At 47.5% G+C, this 24,838-nt stretch overlaps 1 protein-coding gene across 1 annotated transcript in view; it reads right to left on the bottom strand.

Annotated features, from left to right (window-relative positions):
• Nucleotides 1-24,838, bottom strand: part of LRRC49 (leucine rich repeat containing 49) — a 1,414,487-nt gene that overhangs the window by 91,089 nt on the left and 1,298,560 nt on the right. The window lies entirely within an intron of this gene.

The following is a 24,838-nucleotide window of genomic DNA, read 5'->3' on the forward strand; positions in this document are numbered from 1 at the left end:
GTGTGCTCCCCACCCTGACAGGGACGCGTCTGTAGTGACTACAGCTTGTACCTGTGGATTGTAAAAGGGTTTCCCCTTTGACAGGTTCTCTCTTGTCCACCAGTGAAGATTTTGTACAAGTGTTGGTGAAATGACCACTAGATCGTCCCACTGACCACTTGCCTCAGACCACTGTTTCGCCAACCATTCTTGCATGGGACGCATGCGCAGGTGCGCATGGGGGACCAGGTAAATACATGACGCCATCATGCCTAGCAAACGCATCGCTTTGCGCACCCTTATATGGCGACCGGACTGATATACAGGAATTTGCAGTAGTAGATTCCGATTTCTTTCCTCTGATGGAAAGGCCAACCCCTCTTGGGTGTTTAGGACAGCTCCTAGGAACTGCTTGGAGGTGCTTGGTACCAGGCTTGATTTTCTCTCGTTTATGGAGAAACCCAATTTGAAGAGGACGTCGATCGTTCTTTGAATGTTTGATCTGCAAATTACTGGGGTTTCCCCCGTAATGAGCCAGTCGTCCAGGTAAGGGTACACTGGGATTGTCTCCCTGCGTAGGTGTGCCGCCACCACCACCAGTACCTTGGTGAATACCCTTGGAGCCAAGGCTATACTGAAGGGCAGCACCTTGAGCTGGTAGTGCTGACTGTTCACCTTGAAGCGCAAGAATCTTCTGTGCACTGGGAACATGGAAATATGAAAATAGGCATATTTCATGTCCAATGTTGCCATGTAATCCCCCCTTTCTAGGAGGGGGATTACCTCTTGCAGAGTAGTCATGCGAAATTTCTGGGGCTTGACATACTTGTTTGCAGGGCGTAAGTCTAATACTGAGCGCATTGTCAAATCTTTCTTGGGCACAAGGAAGTAAGTTGAATAAATACCCTGGTTTACCTGGTTGCCGGGGACGAGTTCTATTGCATCCTTTGCTAGAAGATTGGCAATCTCCTCGAGGAGGATCTTTTGGTGGTCCAAGGAATGTATTCTTTGTCGTGGAGGGTGGTTTCGGGGGCGCTAGAGCAGTTCGATGCAGTAAATGCGGACACTGTGGACGGCACCCATTTGTCCGATGTGATCCCTTCCCATGCTTGGGTGAAGTTGGAAATGCGCCCCCCTACTGGGGATGCGTGAGAAGGGACTCTGAGCGGAACGTCACTGCTTTGCAGGAGGCTTACCGCCTCTGCTGGGGCTGCCTCTACCTCTGCCACGGCTCCTTTTGTTTCCTCTGCCGTAACTCTGGGTAGTCTGCTGGTTGTTACCCCATGATGTACCCTGTCCCTGTGTATAATTGGAGCCCCTTTGGGAATTTTGTCCGCGTGGGTGATGAAAATTACTATTCCCTCTTTGATTAGGGGGCTTATTTGTCAATTGTCCCAGGGACTTCAGAGTATCATATTCGTCTTTGGCAGTTTTTAATGCGTCCTCTACCGCTTTGCCAAACAGAAGATTAGGTTCCACCGGCATGTCAATTGGGAATGCCTGGGTCTCAGGTTTAAACCCCGACTGTCTTAACCAAGCATGACTCTTAATGACAGTGCTGTGAGCCGGCCAGCGTTATATGCGATGTCAAAGGTTGCCTTAAGGATGCAACCGGACACGGCTCTTCCCTCCGATGCAATCTGGGCCAACTGACCCTTTAGTGGTTCCGGTGTGGAGTCATTGAGGGCAGCTACCTGCTCCCACTGGTGGCAATTGTAACTTGCCAGCAGAGTGGTGGTGTTGGCAATCCTTACCTGGTAAGCGGAAGTGGAGGCTACCTTCCTTCCCAACCCGTAAATTCTCTTGCTCTCCTTGCCTGGGGGAGCCTCAGATGATGATAGAGGTGTCCCTGCTCTCTTTCTGGTGTTTGTAATTACCCAGGAGTCGGGCTTCAGTTGACCCCTTATGTAAAGGGGGTCTGACTGGGCGGCCCTGAACAATTTCTCGATTCAGGGGTTTACGGCCCTAGTGAGACTAGGAGTGAGAAGGGAAAAATCGATTCTCCGTTGGATGGACTTGAGAATTGGGATGGCTTGAGCAATGGGTCTTTTCTCTCCTACTAGTTCTTCTGCAAAGTCCCTCTCTTCCTGCGCCCCATGAGTGTCTATGCGGAAGTGCTCTGCAGCCCTAGCCAAGACCTCATTTAGGAGGGGCTGGTTATCTACTGGAGAGTCGGTAACCTGAGGTTCTTTGTGAACAGGAGAGTCTAACCTGTAGACCTCTGCAACGTCTTCCTCCTACCTATCCTGGCCCTCGTCATCTCCATAATAATCCACCCCCGTTTGGTCGTCCAACATTGCTAAGTATGGATCCTCATCGTACTGTTGTGGATCCTCACCATACTGTTGGTAAGGTTGGATGTAAAAAGCGTCTGAAAACAGTCCCTGAGTTGGAGTCTCAAATCGGGGTTTCTTACTAGGGGGCTGAGGGTCCTTGGATCCTGAAGGAGTAGCATTGTCTGGGGTATAACTGAGGAAATGTTCTGGGTTCTTAGAGTAAAAGTCAGCCAGGGAAGCTGGGAATGACCATTCCCTGAGAGGGTTCCCCTTCTATTCCCATATCGTGAGGAGTAGGAGGAACAAGTTTGGACTTGGGGGCAGGGACAAGGGTCTTGGATTTTTGCTTATCTGAAGACTTCTGACTATCCTTAAGTATCTGTGGTGCAGAAGAAGAGAGAGAGAGAGCTTCTTCTGCTGTTTACCCCCTTCCCCATGAGTAGAAGAGTGTTTCCCTGGTGTTTTCACCTTCTCTGAGCTTTCTGATGCCTGGCGTCGATATTCGGGGGTACTGTCTCTTTCTTTAGAGTGTGCACGTCGGGACTCGGAGGCAGACGCCGAACGGGCTGTCGCAGCCAACTTCTGGTTTGCGGCCTGGGGGTGGAGATCGGATTTGTCTTTTGACGAACGTACCTCTGTGACTTTGGGGACTGAGGCACTCTTGGCAACTGTGGACGGTTGCCTTGTGTCGTGCGGCGATCTCAACCTGGAACGCCCAGAGGACACCGATTCCGTGGACCGCTCTCTTTGTGCCTCTTTCTGAGAACTCGACACGCGTGTCGAGTCTCGTATGGACTTAGAGTGTTTATGTGTAGTAGTGGTGTGGGTAGCACTCGTGTCGCCGGGTGTGTTCCCCATAACTGCCCTGCCGGACAATCTTCCGAGGTCGGGGACTTGCGCTTGGGTGTCTTTCGGCACCTCTGTGCCCGCGCCGTTTGAAAGTACGGCGTTGCTGCCATCACTGAAGGCACCCTCCGCTTCCATGGCCTCGAGTTGCCTGGCGTGGTGGGCCCAACGTTTGGTCGAGCGGTCCTTTAGTGTTTTCGGCTTGAACAGGCTACACGCTCTGCAGTTCGCCTCGGGGTGATCCCTCGGTAAACAGAGGTTACAGGTGGCGTGTTTGTCAACCCAAGGATACTTGTGGTTGCACTTGGGGCAAAATTTCAATGGAGTGCTCTCCATATGCACCTATGGCAGCGGGCTAGTGTGTGTAGGAAATAATAAGAGTGTAGAGTATGTTTCCACCCCCCACTCTCCCTAGTTGAGCGCCGAGGCCAGAGGCCTTCCAAGGCCCGGGCCAAGGCCAGAGGCCTTCCGAGGCCCAAAGTCCATCGTGCGGCTCTCGACGGTTGTTTGTTCTTTTGACCGGCGTCAATCTTCGATGTCTCAACGTGGGAGTGAAAGAACGGGGAAATGAATATTGATTTTTTGCAAAATGGCTGAAAGCCAGGGAATTCCACGCAATGCTTCCGACCAGTATGGCGGAAAAAAGCAATCTGAGGGTCCTATACGCGTGAGGGATCATGGGTACAGTGGACGTCACACTAGGGATAGTATTACTGGCAAGCCTGTGTCGATGCCTATTTTCGAGTTTCGAAAAACAAACTGTAATACTCTGCAGCTTCGACTAGATGTCGGCCTATGCACAGATTCCACAAGCCTCAGAAATATATATACATGTATATTCAGTAAAAAAACTTTGTTAAAGGGATGTTATGGTTCAAAGTAAAACCGAAAAACCCTTGACATTTGCTAGTTATGGTAAGCTAAGCAACCATAACTCGCGCCACCTATGTGCATTGCTAAGACTAACGCCCAGGACATCAAAGATGACATCACAAATGTCATTGATGACAACACATGTCTGGCTCCCTCTTTTTTCCTTTAGTGATATATTTTAGCCAGTAATACTTAGGAACAAAAAAATCGAAAAGTACTATATTTGTAGACTTACACTTCAAATATGTTCTTACAGTTATTCATTTGGGGTTCACTCTTAGCATATGAAACATATACATAGGAAGAGTACACACTTGAAAGATACCAATGCTTTCTGTGTATGAAGACAATCAGTAAGGTTATCAACACTTTCTTAATGGTCTGCTGTTTTTGTTATTACTGTACATTCTGTGGATATGCTCATATTTGTATTCGCATTACTCTCTTTAGAGTGCAGTCACATCATGTGATAGTTATTCAGAGGGAAGTAGAAGGTTTGAAGCAGAACAATCATTTCTGTGCATAAAAATAATCAGGTAGGTTATGAACAATTTCTGGTTCTACTGCTACTTTTTTGCGTACTTCACTTTCACTATATATACTCATATTTGTATTTGTTGTTATGTCTTTGTGTTTTGTCTGTAATAATGACATATAGGAAGTGGGTTTCATTAGCTACTTATAACCTGTTGCACAGTACACAAAACTCTAATAAGAAAGCATTTACCATTTCACTATTTAACATGGGAAGATTATGAATATTGCACCTCCATCATGTATGCTGCACACAATGTTTATGTCTATACATGAGCACATTATTATACTGTAAAGAACTTCATAATATAATGCTATTTATGTCAATGCGTTGCTTAATGCACCACATAGCTCATATCATCTATTCCAATGATCCTTGACAGTTTTTTTATCAACATTATAATAAGACTCCCTTGTGCAGACTTTTCATGAAAAGTACATGCACATGTGATGTCATCTGTGATGTCATCAATGACATTTGTGATGTCATCTTTGATGTCCTAGGTGCTAGTCTTGTCAACGCACAGTGGTGCGGGCAGGTATGGTTGCTTAGCCTACCATAACTGGCGAATTTCAGGGTTTTTTCGGTTTTACTTTGAACCATGTCATGTTTGTAAAGTTTTTTTAGTGAATTTCACAGGTTTTTAGTAGCGCTACTTAACCATAACGTCCCCTTAACAAAGTTTTTTTAGTGAATATATATATATATTTATATATATATATATATATATATATATATATTTTTTTTTTTTTCTGGTTGGTGTTTACAGTTGATTATATCATCTCACTTGCACTACGTGCAAACTCTTACATCCTCACCAGGCTTACCTTAGGCGAACAGGTTGCGCAGCACTGCTTGGCCGACCCTGGACTCCTCCCTGGAGTCCCGATCGACGCAGTAGAATCTTGTGAAGGTGTGCGTCGACCTCCACGTCGCAGCCCTGCAGATGTCCAGCAGGGGCACACCAGACAGGAACGCCGTGGTAGCAGCGATCGCTTTGGTCGAATGGGCTCTCAGACGGCCGGGCAGCGGTCGGTTTGCCAACCAGTGACAATGCATGATGCAGCAGGAGAGCCATCTGGAAATGGAAGCCTTTGAGAGAGCCTTCCCTTGATTCACAGTCCCAAAGTTCACAAACAGCTGTGATGTCTTCCGTAAACTCTTTGTGCGGTCCACGTAGAACTTCAGCGCTGTAGCTACGTCCAGCGAGTGCAGAGTCCTTTCAGCCGGCGACGAAGGAGACGGGAAGAAAATTGGCAACACCAAGGGTTCGTTGAGGTGGAAGTCCGACGGCACCTTGGGCATGAAGAAGGGGTGCGTCCTCAGTACCACCCTCATGTCGTGAAACGTCAAGTATGGCGGCTTGCAAGATAGGGCCTGGATCTCTCCCACTCGTCTTGCGGAGGTGATGGCCACGAGAAACGCTGTCTTCCACGACAAAAAACTTCAACAGTGCCAAATGCATAGGCTCAAATGGGGCCCGCATGAGCCTGGTCAGCACCACGTTGAGCTCCCACGCCGGGGCCGGGGCCTTCACCGGCGGGAATGATCGCAACAATCCTTTCATAAATTCCTTCACCAGTCGATGAGACCACAAGGACGCCCGTCCCGTAGTTCTGGTGTATCGTGAGATGGCGGCCAGATGTATCTTGATGGAAGCGTGAGCTAGTCCAGCCTTGGCCAATGACAGTAGGTACGGCAATACTTGAGGGGCCATAATCCGCAGAGGATTAATCTTCTGTGTACGGCACCAGACAGAGAACCTCTTCCATTTATGTCCGTAGCACTTGAGAGTTGAGGACGCCCTGGCCTTTGTTGATGTGGAGTGGCTTCTCCTCCGGGAGCCAAAGGCCTCTCGCATGAAGATCTCCGGAGTGCACGCCCCAACCTTCTAGGGAGGCATCCGTTGTCACTGTCACCTGGTGAGCTGGGGTCTGAAAGTCCGTGCCCACCGTCAGATGAGAGCGGGTACCCCACCACCGGATTGCATGACGGAACGTCTCGTTGAGAGGGATCCTGTCCTCGAAGCTGCCCGTCGACTGGACCCAGCGGGCGTCGAGGAACTCTTGTAAGGGGCGCATCCGAAGCCTGCAAAGGCACACCAGATAAATGCAGGAGGACATCATCCCGAAGAGGGACTTGATAGATCTTACCCTGGCCACATCCGTGGCCAGCAGACGCTGCACCTTGCCCAGAATGGTCCTGGTCCTTTCCTCCGACGGCGAGGCCAGCCGCGCCACTGTGTCGAGCTTGGCTCCCAGAAACAGGGCGACTTGCGACAGAACCAGGTGGGATTTTGTAAAGTTGATGGAGAATCCCAGGTCCGTGAGCAGCTGGCCGGTCTTCGCAGTGTGCTCCACGGCGAGCTCCCTTGTCCTTGCCCGGATGAGCCAGTCGTCCAGGTAGGGGTAGACGTGGATCCCCTGCAGGCGTAGCTGTGCTGCCACCGGTGTGAGGCACTTGGTGAACACCCTGGGTGCCGACTTCAATCCCAACGGGAGGGCCTTGAACTGGTAGTGCCGCCCTTGGACCACAAACCTGAGGAACTTTCGGTGTCTTTTTAGAATGGGGATGTGGAAGTACGCATCCTCCAAATCCAACAACGACAGGAAATCGCCCTCCTCCAGCTGTTCCAGCACGTGCTGGAGGGTGACCATCCAGAACTTCTGTGCCTTGATGTACTTGTTCAGTCGTCGCAGGTCCAGGATGGGGCGCCATCCTCCTGTCTTCTTTTTTACGAGGAAGTACCCTGAGTAAACTCCGGAGCCCCGAAGCCTCTTTGGGACGAGCTTGATGGCACCCTTCTTGAGCATCGCCCTTACTTCCAACAGTAGTTGAGGGACGTGATGTTCCTTCCTGGCCACGGGTGGAACGCGAGGGCACTTCTTCTGAAACTCGAGGGCGTGCCCTGGGGCCAGGGCGTCCAGCACCCAACGGTTGGTGGTGATGGACTCCCACACGCTGACGAACCTCGCCAGCCAGCCTCCCACCGCGGTGCTTCGGCAGGGGCCCGACCCCACGGTCGGTCCAATCTTGTTTGGAGGCCGCCTTGCCTCCTTGACCTCCCTGTCGATGGCGACGGGCACCACCTGACTTGCTGCATCCCCTGTAGGCTTCCTGGGACGAAGATCTTGCCGCTCGGCGGTAAGTGGAGGAGCCACTGCCGGATCCCTTGGAGGTACCTTGTCTGCCTCCGGAGCTCCGAAAGGACGGCCGTCGTTGTTGGAGCACTCCCAGTGCCCGGGCAGTCTCCGTGTCTGTCTTGATGGCCTGAAGGGACTCATCAACCGCCTTCCCAAACAGGTTGTTCCTGTCAAAGGGCATGTCCAAAACCTTGGTTTGTATGTCCTGGCGGAAATCCGTCGCCTTGAGCCATCCTCGTCGTCTCAGGCAAACGCTGTTGCCCAACTGCCGGAAACCGGTGTCGGCGATGTCCGTTGCCACCGTGATGGCGTAGTCCGAAGCAATCTTACCCTCCTGTAGGATTTCAAGGGCCTCAGCCCTTTTGGGGTCCGGAAGGAAGTCCAACAGAGGGGCGATTTTGAACCACAACTCCTTGTCGTAGCAGGCTACGATAGCCAGGCCGTTGGCCGCCTTGATAGTCGTCGCTACGGATGAGATGACCCCTCGTCCCATCGTGTCCAGCTTCCTGCCCTCGGCGTCCGGCGGGGAAGTTGATGTCGAGGCTGATGCACCCCCAGCTTTCTTCTTTGCTGCCGCCGAGACGACCGAATCCGGGGTAGGTTGCGCCCAAAGGCACAAGGGGGCAGCGTCGGGGACCCGGTACTTCTTCTCGTACCGGTCCCTCTTCGCCGGCGCCATGGCAGGGTTCTTGAGGAGGGCGAGCCCCTCATCCCAGATGTCATCAAGAAATGGTACGGCGAGGACCGTCTTCCTTTTGGCCTTGCGCCGTTGGTAAAGGAACCCTTCCTTCGTCTTCTCTTCTGGGCAGAGCTGGAAGAGCTCGGATGCCCTGGAAATCATGGCATGAAAGGATCCAATCTCGTCGGGCCTCCGTCGTCATCTGCACCTGTCGTAGCCGTGTCCGTGCCTGTATCATCCCCGTGGGTAGTAGACCGGGGGGAGGGTAGAGCAGGCCGCTGAGGTGGCGTAGGATGCGTCGTCCTCCTCTTATGCGGTGGACTTTCTGAAGGCCCCGGCACTGGTTCCCCCGTCGAGTCTGGCTCAGTTACCTCCGTCGGGGGAAGGGGCAACCTTGTCCTTATCTCCAAGCATAAGGACTGAATCGCTGACAAAATGGCCGCCGAAGTGTCCTGCGGCACCGGAAACTACGGGCACGAGGGATCTTGAGGAACCTCGTCGGCGACACCGTCGCTCTCGTCGTCGCCCTCGTCGGGATCCCTCCCGATGGGCTGGGCCTCTTCCACAACTTCGATGAGCTCTTCTTCAGAGGTCGTGTCCGTATCCAAGATGGCCACCTGCCCCTCCCCCACCTTTTCCAACGAGGACTTCGTGGGGGTCTTCTCAATGGGCCTGAATGACGACTCCCTCCACGGTGGTAGGGAGACTCTGGGTCCTGAGGTCGCCTCCACTGGCGTAGCCTCCACAGGCTGAGCCGGGGCCGCTGCGACATCCTCAATCGAGGTCTTAGCAGGGTGAATTAAGGCCATCGTCACCTTCTGTACGCCTGGGGCCTTGGGGGGAGGGTCCGAGCCTCGCTCCCGCTCTGCCGGAATCTTCGAGATCGACCGGGGCCTCTCCAGAAGCTTCACCGGGTTCTCAGACTTCCTCTTACCCGAGCCAGAGCGTTAGCTCGTGGTTGATGGCGCCGGGGAGGATGTGCCCTGCCTGGCAGCCAAGGAGCCCGACAGTTCGGCGCTCCCGGTGCCCGCAGACTCGCGGTGCTTGGCCTTTTGTTGGGCCCCCGTCGCCGGGGCGCCCTCACAGGACTTACAAGACCGCTCAGACTTCTTTTTCTTTTTCTCGTCTGACGGGCTCTTGCCTTCCAGCCAGTTGGCGAGACGGAGGTGGCGATCCTTCATGGTCCGCTCCGACATGTTCCCACAAAACACAGAGTCCTTCTCTGTGTGCGTCTTGTCCTCATGGAGACAGTAGAGGCATAACAAATGCTCGTCCTCCTTGAAAACATTCTGAAGCTGGCATCCAGGGCAGGTCCTGAAAAGCTTCCCGGGCGTCGAGCTTCCTTTCTCCTGGACCATGTCCGGGGTAGGCCTCGGAACTTCTGGAATCCTCCAAAAGCGTAACTCGACGAAATCTTCACCCTTGAGGGGCGTAGAAAACTCTGAAACGGATCCCCGTTGATCGGATGTAGAAACGGTGGAGCTCGAGGCTCTATTTAACCGAAAAATGAGAAAAATCTCCTGAAAAAGCACAAAAACGCAGCAAAAGCTCGAGAGCTACAGCACAAGGACACCCAACACTTGAAAGTGCGGTAAAAATCTGAGGATGGCTGCCAGAGGCGGGGCTTAGGGACAGGGCAGTCATTGGCTGGGGGCAGTATGACCCAGAGACCAGTGATTGGTTACTACTAAGAAAGACAGATCAGAAACGAAACTGATACTGATTTTTTTCTATACCGAGGATTCCCGGCCTGACAACGGGGAATATTCATGAGCATGTGAATCCATGGCAGACCTCATGATGGAGAAACAGAGCTACCCTCTAATAGGAGCAGCCTTTAGCCAAATGAATATACGGTATATGCGCGCGGCAAGCATTTTAGGTGAAAGCCAACCAACATATCTCGCAGTGAGGATACAGTATTGAAAATATCCACGAGTTAAGGCGCCAGTGCGCATGTAAAATATGTTTCTGCGTTGTGATTGAATACATTCCAAACAATGTAGCAGTCATTCTGCATAATGGGTTGAGTGCTTAAAAACGAATGAATGTAGCTGCTGCCTTGTCCCATCAAAGCTCCCTCTCACATGGTGAAGACTTTCAAATATGAAGCTGTATTTCTCATTGTTAATACAAACCGCCAGAGTGAGAAGCATAATTAACCTTCAACCTGTCAACCCATTAGACATATAAAAATACATTTGATTTTCGCAAAAGTGCAAGTGCATTTCTCGCTGGAACCAACTAGTGCAAATTGCTCATATATCAGTAGTCAGTACAAAAATTACTAATGCATATCCATCTCGCTCTAAATGGTACAAGATACCGATGTATATAAACATCCTTCGCACACCTTTGGTAAAAAAACAGGACTCGATCAACAAGACCCTACAAATCTTCGGCCGATAACCAACTGTAACCTACTTCTTAAAATTCTGGACAAAGCTGCTACTAAACAACTGCAAACATATGTAGACAACCATAACTTACTTCATGCTCAGCAATCCGGATTTAGAAGTGCACACAGTACTGAAACTGCACTATTGGACCTACAAACTAGAATGATGAACATCCTAGAAAAGGGAAAGACAGACATGTTGATGCTTTTAGATCTATCAGCATTGTTTGATCTGCTAGATCACCACAAACTCCAGGAAGCACTGGAGACATCAGGAAATTGCTCCCAAGAAGCTTTGGATTGGGTTTCCTCTTTTCTCTCAGATCGTAGCTCTAGAATACACTGGGGGGATACATTTTCCAAACCCATAAGCGTTAACTATGGTGTACCCCAGGGAGCCAGTTTCTCCCCCCTCTTCTTCAATCTCTACCTCCACTGTCTTTGCACTCTCCTTAACAACTTGGGTGTACTATTTACCAACTTTTCTGATGACACTCAGCTCATCACAGAGCTGAGTGGAAGCTACAGCATAGACAGCACTAACATAGCCACCATTTACAGTATAATTGAGGCATGGATGAAATCAAACTGGCTATGCCTAAACAGCAGTAAGACAGAGCTCATGATATTTGGCTCCACACTCAGGCAAGAGCAAAATTGAACTCGAACTGCACCCAATTCAATATAAAAAACTCTAACATCCCGACCACAAGCAAAGTGAAAACCCTATGAATTTATTTGGAATCCTCCCTTGGAGCCAACGCCCATGTAGCATACCTAAAAAAGAACTGCAGATATTACAATAGACTACTCAGACACATAAGACCCTTCTTAAATGAAGAGCCGTCATCCTCTCTAGACTTGACTATGGCAACGCCCTCTTACTGGGAACAAGCAAAGGCTGTATCGACCAGTGCCAAGTCATTCAGAATGACGCAGTAAGAGCTATAAAAAGGAAACATCGACACAATCATATCATAGAAGATCGTAAAGCCTTACACTGGCTGATGACAGAGGACCGCATTACATTCAAGGCGGTGTCAATCGTCCACCACTGCCTATATGGATCTGCTCCCACGTACCTAAGGGAACAAATATCCTTGTACCAACCAGGTCAAACTCTGAGATCCAAAAACCAAGGTCTAGTTAAGATCTCTCAGACAAAAAAGCAAATGGACTGGGGTGTTCTTTTCCCATCAAAGTATCACAAAAATGGAACAGCCTTCCTATTGAGCTTAGATTAGAAACTAACTTTCAGATCTTGGAAAAGAAACTAAAAACAATGCCTCTCAAATGATGTCACTCAACATTTCGACCTAGACTTCATGTTCCTGTCCTGTTATTCTTGTCCCTGTCTCTGTGTTCGCGCCCTGATGCCTGCGGGCGTTCCACGTGTAACAAAAATAAATACATAAATACATACAATCTAGCACTTTTGCGAAAATCAAATGTATTATTATGTTCCGCGAGTCGAGCGGAACGCATGGCGTTTTCCACCCGCTGTGGGTGAATGGTGCATGACACCTGGTCTGCCTAGGAAATGTAATGTATGCTTTTTATGACTTTTCACCCTTTTTGATAAAATAAATTACATTTTAGTACACAGTTTTGGTCTTCAGTGCTTGGGCATTTTCTGGTTTTTACAGTTGATTATATCATCTTACTTGCACCTTAACCTACCTTTCTGCATATATTGAGCGTAGCCTGCTCTAGCCCAGTAGCACCAGCTCAGTAATGAGGCTGAGCGCAATTAATTTGCTAAAAACCTGTTTTTGACTGATATATATATTTTTTTATAAAGAACAGTTCTCCTCGCTATGTTTGTTTGTTTATTTTATTTATATGGCGCTCCAAACCCAGAGGTAGAAGGGCGCTTAAGAATTTGGTTACAGTGTTGAGAAGTATCTTTGTGTTGCATACTTCGTACAAGTTTATAATATATACATATATATACAGTGGTCAATAAACAGAACATATGCAGTATGTACAATATACAATTTTCAGAATAAATACAGTGTCTAAGCCAGTTACCGCAAGGGTCTAGAGTTAGTGGTGTTATTCTTTGTTTAGCAGCCAGCTGATGACCTGCTTCGTAAAGATCTGGAAGGATTCGACAGTTTTGATGTTAAGCGGTAGGGAGCTCCAGAGTTGGGGGGCAAGCACTGTGAAGCTTACCCCTCCAGCTCTTTTTAGGTGGAACCTGGGCACTAATAGGCAAAGAGTGTTGGAGGATCTGGTGAATCTGGTGGCAGGTTTCAGGGTGAGTCTATTAGCTAGATAAGGTGGTGCTAGGTGATTGAGGGCTTTGTACGTGAGGCAGATGGTTTTTAGATCAATTTTTTGGCGTATGGATAGCCATTTGCAGGCTTTCCTAGTAGCAGAGATATGCTCTTGTCTGGGAATGTTGAGGGCTGCGCGCAAGGCGTTATTTTGTATTACCTGCAATTTGTTGAGTACGGATTGATTAGCACCTAGGTACAGGCTGTTACAGTAATCCAGTTTGGATTGTATTAGGGCCCTGGCAAGGGTGAGGCAGCTGTTGGGTGATAGGAAGGGTCTGCTGGCCCTAATGAGCTTGCCGGTATAGGCAGCGGCTGAGGCGGTCATATTGGTGTGTTTGCTAAGGTTGGTGTTGGCATCTAGATAGAAACCAAGGGTTTTTACGCTTTTGGCTATGGGAATGGAATGACCATCGATGGTGATGTTATTATAGCTAAGGTCAAGTTTAGTTAGAGTGTTGGGGGAGCCGACGATTAGGAGCTCTGTCTTCTCATCATTCAGGCAGAGACCATGGGAGGCCATCCATGCCTGAATGATGGAGAATATTTTGTTGATCCGGGCGGAGACTTCTTGGTAATTACCAGAGATAGTGAGGAGTATCTGGGTGTCATCTGCATAGTTTGTGTAGGTGACACCCAGATGGTCCAGTTGGTCAAATAGAGGCTTTGTAAATATGTTGTACAAAGTGGGGGATACACAGGAACCTTGTGGGACCCCGCATGTGATGGGGATGGGGTCTGCTGCAGCTGTAGTGGAAAAGACTCGTATGGTTCTGTTTGCCAGGAAGGATTATATCCATGTGATGGCAGGGGAGGAGAAGTGGGCTGAGGTGGCAAGGTGATTACAGAGGCCTTCATGGCTGACCAGGTCACAGGCCGCTGAGAGGTCTAGGAGGAGTAGGATTGCGGCATTGCCTTTGTCTTTAATTTCATCAATCTGGCTTTTGAGATCAACAAGGGCGGTTTCAGTTCCGTGTTGAGGTCTGAAGCCAGATTGACGTATCCCTAGCAGTTGGTTGGATTCTAGGCAGTCCTGAATTTGGATGTAGGCGACCTTGTCCAGGATTTTCAGTAGGAAGCGGACTGTGATGATGGGCCTGTAGTTTGTGGGTGTGGCCGGGTCGAGGGATTGTTTTTTCAGGAGAGGGAGAACCCATGATTGTTTTAAGTTGCTGGGGATGGAGCTACTGGTGAAGTATAGGTTGATGAGTTTGGTGATGAAGGGGGAGAGCTCTCTGGCTGCATCTTTTATGATCTGAGCCGGGCAGCTGTCTCCTTTACAGTTAGAGGGTTTCAGGGAGGTGATGATTTTTGAACTTCCGGGATGGTGACTTTTTTGAACGAAAAGCCTGCGCTAGTGTTGTTAGGTGTGGGTAGGCTAAGGTTGGTGACATTATTGTTGAAGAGTTGTTGCCATTTGTCTTCGATTTTAGTTTGGAGTCCTAAAATTTTATTGTTGAGGGCGTTCTGGATGTTGGTGCACCAGGATTTGTCTTTCAGGCAGGTTTCCGGAGGTGAAATATGGTTATCTAGTTCCTTCAGAATTTTGAATAATTCTTTAGTGTAGGATCCTGCCTGAGTGATCCTGGTGTTGTATTTATCTTTTTTGGTCTGGATTATCTCGCTTTTGTAAAGTGAGGATAAGTTGGTGAGGTTGGATTTGTTTTCCGCAGTGGGGTTAGTCTTCCAGGTGTGGTGAGCCTTAGCTTTCTCTTTCCTGAGTAGTTTGAGCTCAGGGGTGTACCACGAGTTCAGATGAGCTTTGGGTTTAACTTTGCGTATTTTCAAGGGGGCAACAGTGTCCATTGCTCTGGCCATGGAATCATTGAAGGTGCCGATCAGCAGGTTTAAGTCAGCGTTAGCTGGGAGAGCATTGAGGGTAGGTAAGACCAGTGGTAGTAGGGCTTCAGCAGTGATGTTGCGTTTATTCCTGGTGGGGCATGCTGGTGCCATGGGGTGCTTATTGGGCAGTACCTGATTGGTGTTAACCTCAAGGGGGATCATGTGGTGATCGGTCCATGCCAGAGGTTGGGGGTCTTTGCAGGTTGTGTTGCAATTGTGGGTTGCTACCCAATCAAGGGTTCTGCCTTTTTGGTGGGTGGGGAGTACAATGAGTTGAGTGAGACCCAGATCGGTTAGGACATTGGCTAGGGATGCAGCATGTGCATCGTTTGGGTCTTGGTAGCCGAGGTTGAAGTCTCCGAGGATCATGATTTGTGCTATTGGTTTGGAAATTTCGGTGATAAGGGATGTGATGTCTTCTTCGAAGGTCCCAGGGGGATCTGGAGGTCTATATATGAGGTGGATGGTGATCGTGGTTGTGGGGGAGGTTTGTAGTTTGGTTGTGAGCAACTCGCAGGATGTGAATGCGATTGTGTCGGTTGGTCTAAGGCCTAGGGCGGTTTTGGAAATGATCGCTACACCTCCACCTCTGGCGTTTGGTCTGTCCGCTCTGAGGATAGTGTATTTGTCTGGGATGGCTAGCGATAAATAGGGTCTGGACGCCTCGCTATACTTTAAAAAATGATTGCATACATTTTAATAATAAAATGCTGGTTCATTTTCTCAATTTTACAGTTCGGAATGTCTGCAAAAAAATATTTATGGGAATGTAATTCCCATATATTGATTAGACAACGGAATTCTATTGATCTCTTCCCAGACCAAATTTCCATATATCCTTTGTTGCACAAAGAGGGCTGGGGAGGAGGAGTGGGAGAGAATCCAACAGTGGCAATGTGAATGGGTTCTGTGTGCAAGAGGCCAGCGGGATGGGATGCACGTTAATATAACGAAAACCAACATCTCAAACTTTTTTTTGTCCCCCGCAACACATGTTGTGTATGCGGAGGACACCCCCGCAACCCAACCAAAATACCAAACTAGGGGAGCAGGGGACACCTCTGCAACCCCTGCGCCCCTAATGTGCTATTTTGCAATAAGAGATTTTTGTTGTCACAAAATGCGGGACTTTGAGTGATGCAGGATTTTAAATACAGTATTTTCGTTGAATTCCAGCGGGATGAGCATGGGGTGGACACCAGGTTGTTTTGTTTGTAATGCACAAAGAGGGCTGGGGAGGAGGGCTGCCGTTGGAACAGATTTTGCAGCTGGTGTAGAGAACAGAATATCGACCCATTTTCATGTGGTACACCAATGGTTTTGTCCTTCCTACTATATTTGGCAAATTCAGGCCTTCAAGTTGGCACCATTAAGGGCTATCTCGCAGCGCTATCTATCTTTAAGCGTACTGTGGAAGAACCATCCTATTTCAAATTACCCTTGGTAATACAGTTTCTAAAGGGGTTAACCAATGTTTATCCCCCAAGACCATTCCAAGTTCCCCTATGGGATTTAAACTTAGTACTAACTTTCCTGATGGGTACACCTTTCGAACCTCTCCATTCTTGTTCGTTAAGATTCCTTACCCTTAAAACTGTTTTATTAATAGCACTTACATCTGCTAGAAGGGTGAGCGAATTACAAGCTTTTTCTTGTAAACCCCCTCATACAATCTTTCACAAAGACAAAGTTGTCCTGCAAGTGAAGCCTAATTTCCTCCCAAAGGTGGTTTCTGAATTCCATATCACTTAGAAGATTACCCTACCATCTTTCTATCCTCCTCCTCACCCGGGAAAAGAGGAAGAGAGGTTACACAGACTAGACCCTAGGTGGGTTTTAAGTTTTTACATTAGTAGACTAGCCAGGATAAGACAGGCAGACCAGCTGTTTGTAGGTTACGCAGGTCACAAGCTGGGGTTACCAATAACTAAGCAGACCATTTCCAGATGGATCATTCTAGCCATTATGGAATGTTATAAACTGGCAGGGAAAGAGCCCCCTCAAAACCTTAGGGCTCATTCGACCAGAGGTATTGCAGCTTCATCGGCCCTCAAAAGAGGCGTGCCGGTTAAAGACATATGTGCGGCCGCTACATGGTTGTCTGTCCATACCTTTACACGTTTTTACAATCTGGATTCCTCCTCCAGTCAAGAGATTAGGTTTGGAAGGGCTGTACTGCATTCTATTCATCAATAGAAGACAGCGTGAAGTCAGTACTCCCTCCTCCGAATATAGAATACTGCTATGGGAGCCTATCTAAGATTAGGAGTACGTCGGAGGACACTATCCCTTCGAAGAACAAGTTACTTCTTACCTTGTAACGTTCTTTCGACGGGATGTTCCTCCGACGTATTCCTCATCGACCCTCCCATCCATCCCCGCAGTTCTACTTCCCTTGTTGTTGCAGCTTACGCTCCTTCAGGGTGATTAGTCTAGTCCAGACAGTAATACTGTGGGCTACAAAACGGAACTGAGCAACGGACGCTGCGCGCGGCCTTTATAGGCAGGATGACGTTGAGCGTCGATACGGCGGCTGTTGAGGGACATTGACTCGAGGGACGTCGACACGCAGCGCCCTCTAGAGAAAAAATTTTCCGAGGCCAGCAGAGCTGGAAGGATATATCTAAGATGAGGAATACGTCGGAGGACACTATCCCTTCGAAATGAGGATTAATTCCTACATCTGAACCACCTACGCCAAATAAAAAGTGGAGGGACCATGGCTCACCTTACCAAAAGAGACAGCATATAGATGGGTTGCTGTTCTTTTCGTCCTGAAGAAGGTTGCTGCATGAAAAGACCAGAATAGGGGTCAAGGGACAACCGAAACACGTGTAGACGTTTAAATTCTGTGGGATTAAAATCTACACAGATGGGGTGACTGAGTAATAGATCTAAACCCACCAAGGAATTATTACAGTGAAATAGCGGCTTCTAACCAACAAGGGTTAGAGAGAGATGAGATAGAGCGTATGAATGGAATGAAGAATGAAAGTGAATGAGTGGTAGTATATTGGAAAAGTGAGCTTTGGTGTCATATAATCAACCCTGGAATGAATACAGGATTTTGGTAAAGAATGTATAAAGTATATTTTTTTATGTATTTTAAAATGTGTTTGACACAATTAAATTGAATTTATTGAACAAATGATAAGAACTGTTGGTTGGTATTTAAAAAAAGACCACACAGAAGAACGAGAGATCACCTCTCTCTTTCACTGGTCCATTGCATATTGTTTCTCCACTCCTGACAACAGACATACAAAATCAGAACAATATACCTCAACAACAAAAGTACATAGCACACTCCTAGCCTCAGGGTGATTCCGGTCAGCCAAGCCCAGGGTAATTTCGGTCTGCAAACCCAGGATAATTTCGGTCCGCAAAGCCCAGGGTAATTCCAAGCTGCCAAGCCCAGGGTATTTCCAGGCTGCCAAGCCCAGGGTAATTCCAGGCCGCCAAACCCAGGGTAATTCCAGGCCGCCAAGCCCAGGGTATTTCCAGGCCGCCAAGCCCCGGGTAATTCAAGGCCGCCAAGCCCAGGGTAATTCCAGGCAGCCAAGCCCAGGGTAATTCCAGGCCGCCAAACCCAGGGTAACTCCAGGCCGCCACGCCCATCCGCCAGGCCCAGGGTAATTTGGGCTGCCAAACCGAGGGTAGTTACAGTCTGCCAAGCTCAGGATAATTATTTTCTGCCAAGCCCAGGGTAATCCCAGTTTGCCAACCTCAGGGTAACTCTGGTTTGCCAAGCCCAGGGTAATTTCGGTCTGCCAAACTCAGGGTAATTCCGGTCTGCCAAGCCCAGGGTAATTCCGGTCTGCCAAGCCCAGGGTAATTCTGGTCTGCCAAGCCCAGGGTCATTTCGGTCTGCGAAGCCCAGGGTAATTCCGATCTGCAACGCTAAGGGTAACACCGATCTGCACCAATCACAACAACAGCAAAGCTATCTTGCACTTTCCCTCTCTCCTCGATTTCCTGACTGCCTTCTCTTTCAGATCTGTTGGAGGATCTGTGTGATTTGACGATGGCATAATTGTTTGCAGTGAAATTGACTGTAGTCAAGTTTGCCGCAAAACCACTTACCTTTAGCGTCCACTTTCATTCTGACCCTGCGGCATCAGTTCCGTCCCTGCAACGCGGGTCAGAACTGATGCCACAGTGTCCCTTTTTAGTTTTTTTTCTTTTTTTATAAAAAAAAGTACCTTGCTTCCAATTTCCCGGAAGCGGGACACACTCCTGCAACCCCCGTTCCCATTACAGTGAGCAAGGGAAGCGGGGGAACACCCTTGCAACCCATGTTCCCATTGTTCGCTATAAAGGAGCCATATGTCCTAGTTGACCGAATTATTGGTTGTACGATGATTTTGTACAGCCTAAACTTGGTCAACTAGGCCATACAGTAAAATATTTTCAGTCAAACTGACCAATTCCGTTGGAGTGCCAGAAACCATGAACATGGCATTGAAGCACAGTCTAAATCCTATTAACAAAACATAATGCTTTCCTTTCTAGGATTAGTCATTTAGAAAATGTTTCCAAAATCTTGTTTCTTTTTTGCATGCATCTCCTGTTTGTATAGTCTATATTTCCTTGCATTGACCCATTCTTCGGCTCCATCGGCCCAGTGCAAGGAAACCGTTTTCCAGTCAACACCACCCTTTCGTTAGACATTCAGTATATGCAGGAGATTATTCTGCATATGGTCAAACATGGCTTGACACCTATGGTGATCTGTAGTCCTGCTCGAATTAACTGAGTTCAGTCCAAATTTTCTTCCATGTCTAGTTCTTGATTTGTGGATTTAAAATAATGCAATCTCTTTTATTAAAGGAATAATTTGCTTGATCTGTGTTCTGCCTTTCACCTTGGCCTACACTTCTCCTTGTGTGTTCCCAATAGAGTGTTTCCTGCTATAAGTGCCATTTATCTTCATATTTCCAATTCTCTACCAAAGGAGAGGTTCACAATTGTGTTTGCACAGTAAAACCAATCAAGGTTTATTAAAACATGTTCCTTGTATGTCAAAATGTTTTAGAATTTTGCAATGCTTTTATAAGAGCAGGAGGTTCCCAGCCTGTAATGGACGTCAATTATTTTTGGAAACTTGGGATGTCTTTGGGGAACTGAAGATGTAAACTGGAAGCTATTGATAATCCTAGTAATTCTAGCCATACGCACTGTCACAAATGTATGCAAAAGATTGCACTATATTATTAGAATTGTTGGTACTGTGCATAGCCAAAGTGAGCCACCTTTAATGCCAATGAGCAGAAAGAAAGATGTGAGGTCTGTTGGAACACATTTTCAACCTTTCTCAATGTTACATGAATGAGGTTTCTGGTCATTGTTTAGACAAGGGCCATGAATTCTGTTAATCAATTTAAATAAGTAGTGTCTTTCCCACTGAGGTTAGGTGTACCTCTGCAGGCTAGTTCCGAAATTCACGATGGAGAGTGTGAGATGCCTAATAACAATTATAACATTTTCATTATTTTGTTTAGCAACCAGTACTCAACATAGTTATTTTACCTTTGTGTGCCTCTCCCTCATATTGAAGATGCCATTGTGAGGTAACAGTGCAGCCCACAAGTGATTGCTCAGTCCGGTACATGTAGCAGGTGTGAGACTGGCAGCCTGCACTCCCTAAATGGACTACTTTTAATGATAGGAATCATCATTTTTGTCCCTACTTTCTCGTAGCCTGGGCAAAACATTACATAATGTAGTCACATTTTGATCTCGGTTGAGTAGAAAATGCAGTTGTGTTCTGGGAAACCCTCACCTGTCCATCGCCAATAACCAGTTCTTTATGAACGAAGTTAAATCGAAAGCAAATTACAAAACAAAGCTGCTTTTGATTCATATACCAAAGTAATCATGGGTCAATGAATGCCAGGTTTCTGATAGTGGGATTCGCCAATGGAACATACTTCCGTACTTCCTTAGCAACAATGATTTTGCTTGGGTTGTGGCATTTCTGGGGATGATAGCAGGAAAGCAAAAGCAAGGGTGACAACCAATGTCCGTTAAATCTCTCATGGCCTTAGCCAGCGGGGGAATATTTAACATGGACTCACCAGCTGTTACTTCATTAATTATGGATTTACTTAAAATTGCTATGTCATTTGTCCATGCAGAAACCCAAAGTAGGGCTGGGCCCATCACAAAAAAGGTTGTCCATGTAGTCCAGGACAAAGTTCACTATACATTGCAGAAATGGGTTTGGATGTTGGAAGTATTATCCTAGTTCTATAGAAGTTATTCCTTACTTTCCGGATCATACAGGTGTTGTCGCAGCCCATCTGCCCAAGCCATATAAGGCCACAGAATGCACTTTGGCCTTCAAGCATGTTTAGTGGTAGTGGTTGGGTTGGACCCTGATTACTTCGCACATCTAGCCAGCCAACCCACTGCTTGCCCCCATTCTGTCTCTTTCACCACATTTATGTTGCCTTTCAAGTCACTGGTGAAACAGAATCACAAATAATCATATTCCCAGGTTAAACACAGGGGTGCCCTCTGAGAAAAGGGTTTGCATTGCACCCCACCTACTATTGCCATTGCGGATTTAGGTGCCATTGACTGAAATTCCTTGCTCTCATTCATCCCACTGAATGACTGAAGTGGTTTGTTCCATGAAAGCAACATTGTTCCACATAGGACAGAATGGGTATGCACAGAGATCCTATTTATGGACATCAGATCCTACTATTAATAGGACTCCCTGCAGGATGTTGGTGCAGAGGCTACAGAAGAGAAGGGAAAGGATGCAACGCTGCCTTCCCACACAGTTTACTATGATGGGACCTGAATATATGCCTCCCCTATCGTCCCTAACAAATTCCTCTGTATCCCTGTGGATTGCACCGAGTACCGTCAAGAGACCTCTCTGGATTCTCAACCCCACAAGGATTTTTCAGAGCAATATGTGTAATGCAGCTGCTTGGTGAGTGTACAGAAGAACCTATTGGATTATCTTTGCTCACGCTGCCCCCATCCTGTGTGGAAGTTCGCAACCACATGTACAATTGTGATGCATTGTCCTATTTATTAAATTGCAGGTAATAACCAACAACATGTAGATCATTACCTTTACCTCATGAGGAATTGGGCCTGAGAAAATAAAATATGTGATTTTGATTCATTTAAAGTGTTAATTTGGAGAAGGGTTTGACTACCACAGAATACAATTGTTTGTTTCTCCAAACAATAGAATGTTCGCTTGCCACAGACTAAATTTCTGGCAAATTAGTATTTGTCATTGAATCCCATCATTACATAAGAAATTATCTTCAACGATTAGGAGATACTCTGTCATTCTCTGTTATCTGTCCTCAGGGTCAATTCTTGAGCCTTTTGGTAACAACGTTTCTATTTCCAACAGCGATTCCTCTTTCCTTTGCAGATGTTCAACATGTTGTATATTGCCCTGGTTGAGTTCTAATTACAGAATATCTGTTAATGATTCTACTACTGTTAAAGCTTGCTGAAAGTGTGATAAAGTCCCCTGCCTCATTCTAGAAACCACCAAAGGGGCGACACAGGGGCCCAAGTGCCACTGTGTAACAGTGGATGTAGGGCATTGAGGCGTTATGGGGAGGACTAATAATCAAACTTCTGCGTTTCCTGTCACGTGGCAATTATAGCAGCTAGTCCTGAGGGGGGCCTAAAACACTCATCAAGCCACCACCAGGTAGGGAAGGTCAGCTTTGACAGTCTTAACAATACCCAGATTCCTAGTATCATAGTGCAATGCAGTGCCTGTAGCTCCCTCTTAGTAGTTTCAAGCTCTGAATTGCATTGTCACTGGTTAACTGCTTGCTTGATCTTGTTCTGGTATGTGGCTTTAAGTATGTACTTCTGGGGCAACAGGGAGCTGACAAGTAACAGAGATATGACCCAGATCTGACCAATGAAGGCAAACTTGATCCGGTAGGAGGGAGCACCCTACACCACGTTTCCATGCCGCCCACGATTACTGTGGTGCAATGACAGTGCTAAGGCACTGTGCTTGGTCCGTGGACTGCAACAAAAGGACTCAAATCCAGTATAAAAGGGAGTTCCAACGGAGGTGTAGACCCTCCAATGTAAGCAGATGGGGCAAAAGGCAACAGGAAGATGATGGCTGAGCAACAATGTGTTGGAATGGCCTGCAGGAAATAGAAGGGAAGCACTGGAGGGGAAGAGCGGCACACTGTGACAAGCAGATCCAAAAATGAAAAGCTGCAAAATACACCTGTCCCTTTAATTGGAGTCAGATTATTTCACCTGGTTTGAGAATTAGGGTTCTAACATTGTTACAAGCGAGCCTGCAACATTCGGGAAGTAATTAGATAGCTACGCATGATGAACCTGGAAGCCCCGCAGATAAAATATTGCAAGTTTACAGTTTTCTGACTTTGGGCTTGATCTTGCAGTAAATAAAGTTATCAAAGCACTGACTTTCGAAAGAGTGCTCTCTTGCCGATGACAAAATGTTGCAATATAACATGTGCATACAGTTTTCTCACAAGCGGACCATTGCAGGAGCTGCAGGGAGGGCAGAGTAAATTCCAAGATGGTGAACAGGAAGGTTATAGGCTTGGGCTCGCCCTGTAAGCAGAAAGTATCCTCAGGTGTATGTCAGAGGAGCAGGAGGATCTAGTTTGACAGTGGCTGGAGACTAAAGAGCATTGGAAGAAGCAAAGAGCATAGAAATAGAGGACCTTCGAAAAGGTTGTAGAAGTGGAAAGTGGTAGAAGGAGACGAGAGCCAGAAGGCTCAAGACAGAGGTGGTCACATCAGTAGGAGGTAGGGTGAAGGAGTGGGAGGTAATATAAGGAGAGAGGTCGAAGGAGGAGTTGGTAATATCAAGAGAGTGGGGAAGAGGTGGCATCACCAGAAGGAGAGAGGCTGAAGGTGGAGCAAATATCTGATGGAGAGAAGATGCAGGAGAATGTAGTAACTCCAGGAGGAGAGACAGGGAGAGGTGCTTAGCTCAAGGGTACAGTAGGAGGTGGTGAGACTCAATGGAGTAACATCAGGGACCAAGAAGGTGGTTTAATGGTGACAACAGCAGGTGATGAGGGCACAGTAGATCAAGTGGTGATAGTATAAGAGGAGGATAAAGGGGTATTTTCAGTAAGTGGAGGAGATAAGACAGAGGAGGAGGAGGCGGGAACAACAGGTGCTGTGTGGGAGAATAAGAAGGCAGAGAGCAGTTCCCTATGGTGCCAGTATAGAAAGGCTCCAGTTGGCCAGGTCGAATTTAGTCAAGACCCTTCGGAAGCAGGAGGAATGATCAGCACCATGGAAGGTATCTTGAGATCAAATAGGCATGGAGAGAAGAAGCAGGAGCCCTTCATTCCCCCCGTACAGCTGAACCTCTGGGATACCTCTGTAGCTCTCCCTCCAAACCACTCCCCTTCACCTGCATGTTGGCAACAATGGAAACTGGACCACAGAAAACATGCAACTAGATGATCAAACAAAACTATGCAAGGAATACTATAGCTTTGAACACTGAGGCAAAGTACTGAAGAAATACCCTCTTAACTCTAAGGCCTAGGCCAGACATTCCAGAGGCCATGAAACGCCAAAAGCCTGGGAAAACAGAGGGCCCAGTTGGGGTTCCCTCCGGAGGAAGAGACCCAACTAAATTAAGGAGAACAGCCATCCGTGAGAATATGGTCTTGGTGTCCTTATTTGTCTCAAGGCAAAATCTAGGACATAACTTACCTTCAAGGAAAGATATTGGAGGTCATTACAACCCCTGCGTTAAGGGTTAAAGACCGCGTTAACCCTTAACACCGGATTCCCACTTTAACGCCTGCTTTTGGCAGGCTATAAAGTCCATGGCGCTAACCCGCCATGGTGCTAATTACGCCGCCGTAATTTACAGCGGCGTAATTAGCGCCTTCCCCACTCCCATTATGCCCTATGGGGCAAAAATGGGAATGGGGAAGGGAAAATGGGAAATGGGGATTTACCACCCCACTCACCTTGGAAT

This window comes from Ambystoma mexicanum, chromosome 11 (assembly GCF_040938575.1).
Source record: "Ambystoma mexicanum isolate Mex_15411 chromosome 11, UKY_AmexF1_1, whole genome shotgun sequence".
NCBI classification, from domain to species: domain Eukaryota; kingdom Metazoa; phylum Chordata; class Amphibia; order Caudata; family Ambystomatidae; genus Ambystoma; species Ambystoma mexicanum.